A 14306-nucleotide genomic window follows, 5' to 3' on the forward strand; every position below is an offset into this window, starting at 1 on the left:
CCGGAATTCTTACTGGTTGGTAGGTGATCAAATACTTATGTCATGCAATAAAATGCAAATTAATTACTTAAAAATCATACAATGTGCTTTTCTGGATTTTTGTTTTAGATTCCGTCTCTCACAGTTAAAGTGTACCTATGATAAAAATTACAGACCTCTACATGCTTTGTAAGTAGGAAAACCTGCAAAATCGGCAGTGTATCAAATACTTGTTCTCCCCACTGTAGATACTTTTGTACCTGTTTCCTCCAGCATCTTCACAAGGTACTGTACTCTATACCATTTACTGCATCTTGCCATCTTGATGTAATAAATGTATCACTAGCTACTTTAAACAATGCCACTTTCATATGTTTACATACCTTACATTACTCATCTCATATGTATATACTGTACTCTATACCATCTACTGCATCTTGCCTATGCCGTTCTATACCATCACTCATTCATATATTTTTTTATGTACATATTCTTATTCATTCCTTTACACTTGTGTGTATAAGGTAGTTGTTGTGAAATTGTTAGGTTAAGTTACTCGTTGGATATTACTGCATTCTCGGAACTAGAAGCACAAGCATTTCGCTACACTCGCATTAACATGTGCTAACCATGTGTATGTGACAAACAAAATTTGATTTGATTTGATTTGAGGTCATTTGCTGTTGTTCTGTGATTGATTTACACTTTTCACACCAAAGTACGTTCATCTCTAGGAGACAGAACGCGTCTCCTTCCTGAGCAGTATGACGGCTGCGTGGTCCCATGGTGTTAATACTTGGGTACTATTGTTTGTACAGATGAACGTGGTACCTTCAGGCGTTTGGAAATTGCCCCCAAGGACGAAGCAGACTTGTGGAGGTCGGCAATTTTTTTTCTGAGGTCTTGGCTGATTTCTTTTGATTTTTCCATGATGTCAAGCAAAAAGGCACTGTGTTTGAAAGTAGGCCTTGAAATACATCCACAGGTACACCTCCAATTGACTCAAATTATTTCAATTAACCTATCAAAAGCTTCTAAAGCCATGACATAATTTTCTGGAATTTTCCAAGCTGTTTAAAGGCACAGTCAACTTAGTGTATGTAAACTTCTGACCCACTGGAATTGTGATACAGTGAATTATAAGTGAAATAATCTGTCTGTAAACAATTGTTGGAAAAATTACTTGTGTCATGCACAAAGTAGACGTCCTAACCGACTTGCCATAACTCTCGTTTGTTAACAAGAAATTTGTGGATTGGTTGAAAAACGAGTTTTAATGACTCCAACCTAAGTATATGTAAACTTCCGACTTCAAGTGTATATATACACTATCATTCAAAAGTTTGGGTTCACTTAGAAATGTCCTTGTTTTTTAAAGAAAAGCTAATTTTTTGTCCATTAAAATAACATCAAATTGATCAGAAATACAGTGTAGACATTGTTAATGTTGTAAATAACTATTGGAGCTGGAAACGGCTGATCTAGGCAGAGTTGCAAAGAAAAAGCCATATCTTAGACTGGCCAATAAAAAGAAAGATTAAGATGGTCAAAAGAACACAGACACTGGACAGAGGAACTCTGCCTAGAAGGCCAGCCTCGCCTATTCACAGTATTCACTTTAATGAAGCTGCCAGTTGAGGACTTGTGAGGCGTCAGTTGCTCAAACTAGACACTCTAATGTACTTGTCCTCTTGCTCAGTTGTGCACCGGGGCCTCCCACTCCTCTTTCTATTCTGGTTAGAGACAGTTTGCACTGTTCTGTGAAGGGAGTAGTACACAGCGTTGTACGAGATCTTCAGTTTATTGGCAATTTCTCGCATGGAATAGCCTTCATTTCTCAGAACAAGAATAGACTGACAAGTTTCAGAAGAAAGTACTTTGTTTCTTGCCATTTTGAGCCTGTAATCGAACCCACAAATGCTGATGCTCCAGATACTCAACTAGTCTAAAGAAGGCCAGTTTTATTGCTTCTTTAATCAGAACAACAGTTTTCAGCTGTGCTAACATAATTGCAAAAGGGTTTTCTAATGATCAATTAGCCTTTTAAAATTATAACCTTGGATTAGCTAACAAAACGTGCCATTGGAACACAGGAGTGATGGCTGCTGATAATGGGCCTCTGTACTCCTATGTAGATATTATTATTTCTTTTTTTATCAGCCGTTTCCAGCTACAATAGTCATTTACAACATTGTATTTCTAATCAATTTTATATTATTTTAATGGACAAAAAAATTGCTTTTCTTTCAAAAACACAGACATTTCTAAGTGGCCTCAAACTTTTGAACGGTAGTTTATATATCCTAGTAGTATCAAATTGGAAACATCAAGAAACATTTTTACTTATTTTTACTCATACTGAAAACCAACAGCTACATAAAAGTTTTTTTTTAAATGTCCCTGAGAGCAACACATTCTCTTGGTCAGATATTCCCTGGCTTGGTGAGACACGATTCGTCTCCATCCACCAGAGCCTGTTCACTGGGGAATGTTAAATATCCCCTTTCCTTTGTCACCTTTACGGCTCTTATTTATTTGTCTGCTTTATTATAATGGTGTTGGGGACAGAGGCATCAGTAAGGTAGATGGGTCGTAACTCGTAACTCACCTAGGGACCATCAATCTGGGTAAGTTGACTCCCTGTATTGCTTACAACTGTTACTGTCATATTAAAGCAGCACATTATCAAAATCAATGAGGATTTAACTGCACTCCAGTTAAGTAGGTGATTGGTGCCAGTTAAAGCAAAGAGGTACGAGGAGGCTACAGGTAAACACAAACAACAACTCCAAACACACAACTTAAGGGTCACTTGATTGTCATTGTTAATAAAACTGTCACCTAAATCAATCAAAATAACTAGTAAGATGCCATACACTTAGAAAAACGGTTCTGGATAGATCCAAAAAGGTTATATTGTTTGCTTCATATATGGCACCCCTGAAGGTTCTATGTAGAACCCTTTTGTATGGATCTTTGATCAAAACCCCAGGGGTTATTCTTCACTGAACCAAAATTGGTTCCATATAGAACCCTTGGGTTCAATATAGAATTCTATATAGAACCTTTAGGGATGTCATATGAAGCAGGCATAGAACTGTTTTTGGTTAAATCCAGAACCTTCCTTTCTAAGAGTGTGTGTTTGGGAGTAGAGAATCATTTGGAATACCATCTACATAAAAATAAAAAAATTCTCTGATTCATGTAGCTGAATTTATTCTTGAAATCAATGCCTCGATAAAATATCCCTTGGATTTTAACTAGTGATATGAAATCCCTGTCAGTGTGTTAGATCATGACATGGCTCACTCTCACTCAGCACCATACTATGCTTCCAGGCAGGTGTTGTCCACGGCACTGTCCATTTAGATGGAGTAAAAGATCCCTCTCTCAATCTTACTCTCTCTCCCACTCTCTCAGCACCACTCCATACTCTCACACAGGTTGGCTTGTTTTAATGTGTTGAATGTGTTTGAACAGGTTGGCTTGTTTGAAGCAAGCTTGCACCAATCATCCTCTCTCCACAGCCCAGGCAGCAGCCCAGGCAGCACTAGCTCAACTTCAGCGGTGCTCACTGACCTCTCCTCTCTCCTCCCCTGGCGGTGACAGTCATCTGCCAGCACCAATTCATCCCTCTGGTGCTTCCAGGGTCGAGAGATGAACAAATAACAACGCCTCCCGCTCCTCTGCGGTCAAACGAGAGGCCACCAGGCGCTGCATCATTTCCTAGGGCATTGTCAGGGGTAGTGAGGAGGTAGTGCGCTATGGGGAGATGCATCCCGGTCAAGTGAGGCTCACTACATAACAGCCCTGACCTCCCCATGTGATCGTTCCGTTCTTAAATACCAGGGTGATTGGTATGTAGTTCATCATGAGGTGAGCAGATATGATGCAGATGAAGGCCCGGGACGCGGTTATAACTCTTCATGTAGCTAACACAGGAAAACACATGAACCTATGACCTGATGTTTTCTGAGGGCCTGAATTCAGGGATTCACTTTACATACAACGTAATGTGTCAAACATGATTTTATATTTCAACACTGTAATTCAGAAATCACTGAATTTCATCCTCCCCTAATGTTTGAGAGGAGAGAACAACCGCTACAGTAAAATCATGTTATTATGTGTAGAAGGTACAAGAACACAGTCAAGAGGAAGCATAACAAATTGTTAAGAAACTGTTCAAGACCTTTAAAGACAATGGGTTAACACGCTTTAACCTGAACTCTAAAATATTAGTGTGTGTGAGAGAGAGAGAGAGAGAGAGAGAGAGAGAGAGAGAGAGAGAGAGAGAGAGAGAGAGAGAGAGAGAGAGAGAGAGAAAATGTTGAGGTCAGAGAGGCGTGTCCACTGCTTCGAAATGCTACTACTTGTATCAGCTCACCAAGCAGTTAGGGTGTTTGGTTCAGTTGTCTGGCTGTGCTTGTCTCCACAGTGTTTGAAGGGGTTTCAGCATGCATTGATTCATTACATGACAGCATTATCACTTGACCTATGGGTCACTTCACCTGAGTACCAAGGTTGAACAGGCTCACCAAGACCCATAGTTCACCAAGACCCATAGTTCACCACTGCACTTAGCAGGTTTATCAAGACACCAGACTTATGTGCTCTTATATGATAATTAGACAGACAAGGGAAAAGGCTATCATAGAAGATAAACCAAAAAACGGGAACACCAATTTCCCAGTAAACTCAACTGCATGAGTAGGCTATGGACTGTTGGATGAGGTGCATGGAATCACTGAGACATCATGCACATTTATGATCCAATTTTAAACACAGTTAATGACTAGTAATTAATTATTTCATGAATTACAATGAGCTGAAAATGAGTTCAGACAAAAAATATATATTATCCTCCAACCTAAGGAGTTGTGTATGTTGGCAAGATGCAGGTCGGTTTTAGAGGTATGCAGTGCTGAGATAATTAAACAGAAAAAGGAAGGATGAGGAAGGAAGGACACTTCTTTGTACTCCAGATGCAGGCTATTACAAATGCATGCTGTTTCCTGTGTGTCTCTGTGAGGCAGCTCCGCTATCGACTGTGAGTAAATTAATATTCAGACGGTAAAAAAAAGCTACCCGTAGATGTATTAATCGAGCTCCGGGTGGGAGAAACAGTAGCGGGGATGCAGGTGAACCCTGGACGACCCCAAGAGCTGTCACACAGACATATCTGCTTATTATGCAAATGTAAGAAGTGAGCTATTGATCCCAGCCTGTAGGATACCATTAGCCCGCCCAGCTGGGACCAGGGATATGTCTCAGTGTTGTACCCATGCACACTGCATATTGCTGATCATTTGCAAATATATATAAAATGTGCATGAAACAGCCTCCAGACACTCAATGCAAACAGACCATATCCCATGAAGGTGACACTGGGAGGAGGGGTGATGATGATGAAGATGATGATAATGGCGATGAGGATATTGATAATGATTGTAATTCTACAATAACAATCACAAGCAGTAAACACATTTTATCCATGTTTATTGATTATTAATTTCCGTTTCTGCAATGGTAATCAGGAATAGGGATCAAGTAGGCCTCCTGTACATATATATATAAAAAAATTAAGTAGGCTACACACTGTATCTTAATTGGGTTCTCTACAGATCTTTATTGTATTCTCTCTAGCAGTCAAACACACAGGATTTGACCACAAGCAGAACACAAATGCTAACACACACAAATAAGTTTACAGAGGAGACAACACAGCTGGATGAAGAGGAGCACAGGCACGGCAATTCATTTACACTTGCCTGATTATCTTTCACCATCCAGGCCGCTCCACAACTGAACCACACCTTCCAGAGTTGCTCTTGCACTTGATCCCTATGGAAAACACACATCAAAGGGTTACAGCAATTCAGCTATCAATCATAGGAATCACTCTGTGATCGGAAACAGACCCTGATCTGTTTATTATGAAGACTTATCTCTATTTGCACATTGTCTCTATCCATCTTTATCTAGCTACCATTCTCCACATCACCCAATCACATCAATCAATAATGAGAGTATACTGTGGTATTGCCTTGATGAAAAACGGACAGTAGCAAAAGAAAACAAAAGGAAGAATGGTGACAAAAGATATGTATATATAAGATACATTGTTTCTTCATACATTGTTGGTTGAATTCAAAGCTTTCCGACTGGACAAAAACTTGTTGAATCTACATTGTTTCCATGTCATTTCAACCCAAAATCGAACTTCCCCAAGTACAAATTCAGAGATCAATGAACACTGATGCTAGTGAATAGACACATTACAAACACTCAAGTGTCAATGGCGTATACCGAATGCCCCTGTCACTAGCCTACTACAACGCCTTATACCTGCTCTATGTGAGTGAAGACAGACATGGCATCTAAACACCATAATTAAAGGAAGTGGCTTACATAAAGAAGCTCTGTATATTTGTGAATTATTATGAGTATTAATAGACTGTGCTGGATATTTACAAATGAATGACTGTTATAAATGCATCCATTCTGTTGGAGCATGACATATTATTTGAAAAAGATAAAACATTCAGAAAGAAATTAGTTTCTCAAAACCTAAGAAGACAAATAATGATTAAGCATATATTTTGAGATTATTTTTTAAGGGTTAAGCATAGTAGTGGCATGCTTTATCTCTATTTTTTGTTTTAGTTTGTCTCTAAAAGACATAGCAAACGAACAACAGCCACAATTGACCACATTAATCTGTCCACGTATAACCAAATTAATCAAATTTAAAGATTTAGGCTACAGAAATGTGTGCTCATGATGAATTTTCAAGGTTTCTGTTCAGAATGTATGGGAGTCAGGAATTCCAATTATCAAAACGTGTTGACAACGTTCTGCAAAATTGAGAATGTTCAATCTCTTTTGCTAAATAGTTTGTCAAAATACCTACCTTAATTTAATTGTGTTGCTAGATCTCCTTCGATTTGAGGATGGATCTAGTGTTTTCAGTAAAAACTGAGATTTTGATTGTATGCTGTTTTTTTCCTCCGATAAAATGTTCTTTATTTTTGTGATTACAGTTTGGAAAAGGTAGACCTATATTAGAAATCTTAATTAAGAAATATTTTTGGCAAGCATGATATAATAAATATGTGCAGAGTCTTGTACTGCAATATACCGTAAATGGCACAGTGGCACAAGGCACATTCGAATGGTTCTCAAAACTAACTTTGAAAACATAAATGGTATAAATCCTAGATGTGCAGGGTATATTTTAAATGTTTTATGAATGTGCACCTCACACAAAAATATAAACACCACCAAAATAGAAGTTTGATCTTCCATATCCTTACCATTCGAGCCCACCCGCATCATGCAGCTTGCGCAATTATCAGGAGTCCATAATGAAGTCACTGGTCCACTACGGATTATAAATGGCTTTAGATCACGTCAGTTAGTCGGCAAAGGGTTTTTTCCGAGTTGATACATTTCCTTTCAATATTAGATATTCTAACAGAGCAATACAAAGTTGAATCCTGCTGTTTTCCAGATCATGAAAAATTTCCATAAAAGTTTTACTAACTTAGACCGTCATTGTAAAGAATAATTTGTTCTTAACTGACTTGCCTAGTTAAATGAAGGTTAAATAAATAAATGAAATGATTCGATCCTCAACTCGAAGCGAGGGGTAGGGTGCCATTGCAACGACAAACCTATTGACCCATCTATGCAGTCTATGTCATCACAGGTCGGTGGATCAAATTACTTCTGAAATGTAGTAAGAACAATAATAAAAATAAACAAATAAAAACTTCTGAAATGTAGGCTGAGGTTGTGACTGAAGTCAGGCGCTTGACAGGCCAGCCTGTTTCAGGTAAGCCTATGGGAAACCAACAGCTCTGGTTGTTTTTTATGTTTAAAAGTATATTTTAAACGAGGAGCTCTAAATCATGCATTGACGTCAATGGGTAGCCTAATGTGTGAAAATTCGAGTTACACACGTGCGTGCTCTAAATTCCCTAACATAGTGGTCTCGTATAGGCTAACTAATAGGGTCAACTGTGCCCCATTGCTATCAAATGAGCTGCTGTCATAAGACACTTGGTCAGAGCAATCACGATAGAATCACATTTTGGAGCCATGTTGTCCAACTACAGGCTAAACCCAGTTCTAAGAGAGTTTAAGGGTCATTGTAAGGTCTTCAAGAAACAATTGGCAGAGGTATATTTTTTATTTATTTAACTAGGCAAGTCAGTTAAGAACAGTCTTAATTACAATGATGGCCTACCCCGGAAGACGCTGGGCCAATTGTGCCCCGCCCTATGGGACTCCCAATCACGGCATGGAATCAAACCAGGGTTTGTAGGGAGGTCTTTAGCACTGAGATGCAGTGCCTTAGACCGCTGCGCCACTCAGGAGCCCAAATATATAAAGAGAGAGGACCAAGGTACTTGCTTTCAAGTAGTGTGACATGTTTGTCTAAACAGTGATAAAATGTGAAGGCTTGGTGTTGTAAAAATATGTTCTTCAATAGCCTATAAATGGCATTACATTTTAGAAATGAACTTAGAGAAAATCGTCAGAGCTACAGTCGAGAGAGAGGTCACAAAGGACAGAAGAAATGGATGGAGGAAGAGATAAAGAGTGAGGTTGAGGTAGCAAAGAAAGGGGAGATAAAATAAAGAGTTGGAGAGACAATTGAGAGAGAAAAAAGAGCACAGGTGATAGAGGGAAAGAAAAAAGGAGAAGATAAAGAAGAGAGAGATGGACCCAGAAAGAGAGATGGTTCTGTGTGCACGGGCCAATCCTATCATTTATCAGAGCCCTGGAAGATCTACCATCAGAGCACCTCTGAGTGATGTTGCTCACTTGCCTCCACCTCCATCATACCAAACCTCAGTGGGCTATGACTGCAGTTCCACGAGCTGTGTCAATTTTCATAAAGCATCGGGGTGCTGATCTAGGGTCAGTTTTACCTTTTAGATCATAATAAATAAGAGCGGGACCTGATCCTAGATCAGCACTCCTACTCTGAGGCCTTTTGTCAATAGGGGCCCTGAGCTACTCTCAACATCCCCATGTAGGCTAATAGAGAGCGCAGTAACAGGTCAGTAACATGAACATTTCAACAACTTTGGTAGTCAGCAAAGAATGATTACAATACAGGTTTCATTATGTAGGCTAAATAAGGATGTACACCTTCAAAGCACTCAAAAGCAAATGTAACATTAGGTAAAGGGTGTCAAAACGGTTATGCCACATGTGGCCAAGCACAAGATGTATGGACGTTTTATATCACCCATCATCACTTTCTAATAAATTGTTTGTGAAGCATCTATGTAGGTCTCGTGATAGGTTATGATGGTTTCATTAAGCCCAAGAAGTTAAACATTCATTTAAACGATCCTTTATAATACATTTTGATACAATGGAAATACTAATTTCAAGCTGAACAAAGATATAGGCGTTTCCTTCATATTCCCAATGTGTTCTCTATTACAGATGTCTTGCGGGTAACATCTTGAAAAGGTCTAAAAGCAGCTCCCGTGCGTGAAGAATATCAGGAAAAAGTGGCACGTGCTGGTTATTTATGCAAAGAAAATTAGTCATCGTGTAGCCTAACACAATGACTAATGTTTTTTTGTGTTAAATAGCCCAGATAAACTATTGACACAATACTTGAACAGGATAATAGGCTACATGGTAAACCCTTTCAATTAAATCCCATGGAAAATGTGTTCGACACTGTACAAGTTCAATGCAATCGAAATGCATGCAGAATGGCATACGATGATTATTGTCTGATTATTGACCTCGACGTTCTGGTAATAAATACGCCTACATGTACGTGAGTAGGCCTACAGGCTATTAGGACTGAGAAAATAAGAAAATATATTAGGCTAGTGCAACTTGAGAGATATGATTTGGTAAAATTAGCATATCAACCCCTTACAATCTCAGAGCCTATATAATGACTAACATCTAAAAAACGTAATTATGAAACTGGCCATTCAAAACAACAAAAATTATCCTACTTTAACAACACACCAAAAAGGATAACACATCATCTTTAGCCAGTTCTATAACTGCCTACAAAGAAGTAGGCTACATTTAATTGACACAGCAAGTTCTGGTCTTGAAATTAATTTCCGATAATTTCTCGATAGGTTTCATCATTTTTATCAGCAGTCCTTCTGCTACAGAATTCAGTGAGCATCACGGTTAAAGGAAAAAAGCAATTCGCCTAATTCAATTAAAAACGATAAACTTTCGAGGTTTAAGTGCAGCCAACAAAACATGTTTTAAAGTTGGGCTAGATCTATATTAACTTGTGCAACCGTGCAATATTTTTCCGTCTCTTAAATGAAGTTTAACACGGTAAATGACTGCTGGCAAGTTAATGTCGGCCATAAAAAAATGTGGATTATGGTGGAAAACAACAATTGACTAGTCACTATTGATTTCCGCATTATGCTGACATGTTTTTGGGGAAACAAGGGAGAAAAGTGAGAACGGTAGTGAGTGGGGAGATCACATCTGGTACGTTCAGAATCTGAAAGTTGCTCACATTTGTCAAATATTGCTTGAAAAATAAACAATTACATGGCAAAACAACGATATCAGAACGCTGAAGTATAGCCTACACGTAAAAAAAAAAATTACGTTAAGAAAATACAAATGTAAGAAAATAGGTTTCTGCTGCATCGGAATGAATTAGATTAAATTCAGGCTAAAGTGGGGATAATGTTATTAACAGTTTTACAGACCTGCATGTTTACTGGTGTTTACAGCTCTTCACTTACTCCTCGACTACATTGCTTTCCTTGGGTGATTGGAACTTGCTCCCCGTTTCAACTTAGACCTTTAACCTCTGACTCTCCTTGGGCTGACTCGGTCACCGGGTTGGAGAGGCAACACTCAGTGACTAAATATTCAAAAAATTCTCTCAATCGATTACCAACAAACCACTCCAACTCCACTTATCTGTCACAGGCTATACTGCAAATTGAAATCGGCCTGGCGTGAAGTTCAATACGTTCTGTTGAAATCGGCCTGGCGTGAAGTTCAATACGTTCTGTTATTTTGTAGAATCACCTCAGAATAGGAACTTGCACATTTAACAATGATGCGTGCCCTTTTTTTTTACTGACTTTGAAATTCAGGGTGTTCATTTATTTTTGTATAAGATTGAAAACATGTTAAATCATAAAGATTATTATTATTAACATATTCATAAAATAATGTTTGTTTATAAATTAAACTATATTATTATCATGACAATTGTATGTTGTTGTAATGTGTAATTAATATGAGCAGGTATATTATTCATATTAATTTTATTAGCCTTAGTTCACCCGGTGATCCTTGGCATTACGTGTAGGGACACATACTTTTAATGAATTGACTCGAACTTTAGTTTGTTAATGGACAAATCACTTTGTATAAGGGCTGGTCCCGCTATTTACAGAACCATGAGCTTGGGTCTGAAACAATCGATGTTAGCGAAATAGAAGAATAATGAGCACCCGGTTACATTAAGATCATTGATGGTATAGGCATATACTTTTTATTTATCGTTTAGGGAGGGCACTTCATAATATCAACTTGGAGAGATCCGTTATTTTAACGTGACCATCATAACATAAGGCTGCCGAAATAAAGGTAACAGAGCTCCCTTACAGTTTATCCTCAATGTTGTGTAACATAGTAGATATAACAGGCCTGCATGCCTGATTCATGTAGACGACAAATGAAAATGAATGATTCTTTCCATCTGAACAGCCTATGCAGAAACAAAGGGCCCATAATACTGGGGTATTCAAACTCTTCTCGTTCTTTGTCTACCCTATTGTAGCATATCATACTACCTAATGTAAAGTAACATATCATACTAAATGGAGTGTGACGGATTTTAGTCAAATATAATAGCCTATGTTTAGTTGTGAGACCACAGCCAGCGTACAGAGAGGCTTCAATCTAGAGCGAGCTGATGTTGCAAGTCTGTGAGAGAGTGAAATATTGTTTTCAGTCTGATTGAACGCAAACATGCAGCTTCTCTCTGCCTGCCAGAAGTTAACGTCTCTGCAGTATAAAATAGCAGCATTCAAACGCAGAATTGCCTAATCCGTATTTAAGTGTTTTGCCTTGTTATAACCACAAAATTCAATTGGAAATAAGAATAGAACCAAATGTCACCTCAAGAACAACGTGGTCAGTATTTGCTAATACATGACGGCATACCTGTTTATGTTCTGGTATTGATACTACTCAGTAGTAAACCTCTGTTAAACGTAATACTTGATGAACTACACTGGGAATTCCTAGTGGGATATAGGCTATCCAGCCAATGCTTTCTATTTATGGAGATTCTATCCGAGATTGGGGCACCATTGCGTGTGTTCAATATCTGCTGTTCATAGCGGAATTATTCTGTTGATTATGTGTTTTTTAGCAACCTACTAAAGAAGTTATATGTTTCATGGTGACTGATGGGTTTTCGTTGCACTTCTCTGTTCCGACACTGTATGCCTGGAAGTATTTTCCAGCACCAGCTGCCAACTCCGAGTCCACACCCACTATGCCACGTGCACTGTTACGCAGGCCTTCAGGCTGCGTAATCCTGAACGAGCACGTCGAGAGCAACAAGCAGTTCGCAAACAACTTTTGCCTGCACAGTATTTTAACATGTTTCAAGATTGTATGCATAGTAAAGGATCGCATATTTGGTTATTGACTATGACAGCTACCCGACATCTGACGTTAATAAAAGTATACAACTTTTGGTGAATCTTTCTTGAATTTCAGCGAAAGATTATGCTACGGTGTGTGTAGATAGAGCCTTTCAGCTTATCAATGGAGATGAATAGTCGGGCTATTATTATAGCTGAGGTTAAGCACATTTTGCGTATTCGCAAATGTTCATGTTTCATTGTCATTCTTTACTCATGTTTCACTATCAACAGGTCAAAAAATTCGACTCCGGTGGGACTCGAACCCACAACCTTTGAATTACCACGATCTCAAACCTAGAAGTCCAATGCGCTATCCATTGCGCCACGGAGCCACTGAATAGTTGGGAAGTAGTTTCAAATACGACCCTCGGCCTTGAAACATGCCCATCTTTTTACCTATACGCTTCATCCCTATATGTTAGGGCAGTTACGAAATAGGCTGCACACGATTTGAAGTAAAATGCAAAGTCTCAAAAAAATCCATCAAACGCTTTTATTTTGGGTGGTTTCAAAATAGATGACCCAAGCTGTAGCCTACAATAACTCAAGTTTTTTGGTCACATATTATTAGGCTACATAGACCCATTATAAACTCAACACAACCGTTACATCACTCCAGCACAGTCACAGTACCATCTCTTACATATTATGAAATTGATGGTCTTTCGTTACAATATTGTACTGGCGGTTTGAGACAGTCAGTCGAGGACATTTCTGGTAGCGAAAACCAATCATATCCCTGTTCCTACCAAGAAGTTACGAAGAATTGCCCTCACCAACCAATCAGAGACGGCACCGCTACCAAGACGTTACCATGAATTGGCCAATGAGAACAGAGCTGTGGAACACTGCTCACACAGCGATGACCGCTGGCCTTGGCGTGGTTCATGACGCTTCCAAATAAAATTGGCTTATCAGAGTAAAAGTAGATAGATATTTGGTTGAGTGAGGTTACCATTTATTGCATGATATAACATACATAGTTTCCCTGCAAAAGATTACCTTAGAAAGGATGCAGAGATGTGTATTCCATGTTGTTCTAGTGAGGCGGAAAGAACCGTATGCTCTACTCTCACCTGTGCGAACACTTTCTTATTGTATACATACCTAGGCTACACACAGTCAGGTAAAAATGATTGGCACCCTTGATAAAGATGAGCAAAAAAGACTATGAAATAAATAATTCAAATACTGAGCTATATTGTATGCAAAAAAATATATATTATTATTTTACATTGATACAATTGCTCAGAGAAGGAGATTTGGTTTAACTTTGTTTTTTAAAATGTGTTAAAATGATTGGCACCCCTGTTTTCAATACTTTGGCACCCTCCCCTTGCAAAGATAACGGCACTGAGCCTTTTTCTAAAATGTTTTATTTGATTGGAGAACACATTGGTAGGCCATTCCTCCATACAAAATCTTTCCAGATGTGAAGGATGGTTTTGTTCTCTTTTTAACAAAAATATATGCCTTATAGAAATAGGACATGTTAATCACAAAACATAGCGTGACTGCAGAAAAGCTGTTGTTAATCTAGGGTGTCGACTGTGCAAACCACAAGGTTGAGACAAGATGTAAAAATGCTGAATAACAAGAAAACAGGAACTGAGGAATGTGTAGGAAAAATGC

General features: G+C 38.6%; 1 long non-coding RNA gene and 1 other non-coding gene across 3 annotated transcripts in view; both read right to left on the minus strand.

Annotated features, from left to right (window-relative positions):
- Window positions 1-14306, minus strand: part of LOC139535891 (uncharacterized) — a 33869-nt gene that overhangs the window by 4665 nt on the left and 14898 nt on the right. Inside the window, exons 1-2 of one of the 2 annotated variants that reach the window (XR_011667218.1) lie at window positions 10710-10819; window positions 5751-5823 (exon numbers count right to left, since the gene is read on the minus strand). This is a non-coding gene — a long non-coding RNA (uncharacterized lncRNA). Of the gene's footprint in view, window positions 1-5750; window positions 5824-10709; window positions 10820-14306 lie in introns of those variants that run through there. The other variant, XR_011667217.1, reaches the window with a different exon arrangement.
- On the minus strand, window positions 12917-13006 carry trnar-ucu (transfer RNA arginine (anticodon UCU)). Its single transcript is given in 2 exon segments — window positions 12917-12952; window positions 12970-13006. It is a non-coding gene; the product is annotated as a tRNA-Arg (tRNA).

This window comes from Salvelinus alpinus, chromosome 12 (genome assembly GCF_045679555.1).
Source record: "Salvelinus alpinus chromosome 12, SLU_Salpinus.1, whole genome shotgun sequence".
NCBI lineage: Eukaryota > Metazoa > Chordata > Actinopteri > Salmoniformes > Salmonidae > Salvelinus > Salvelinus alpinus.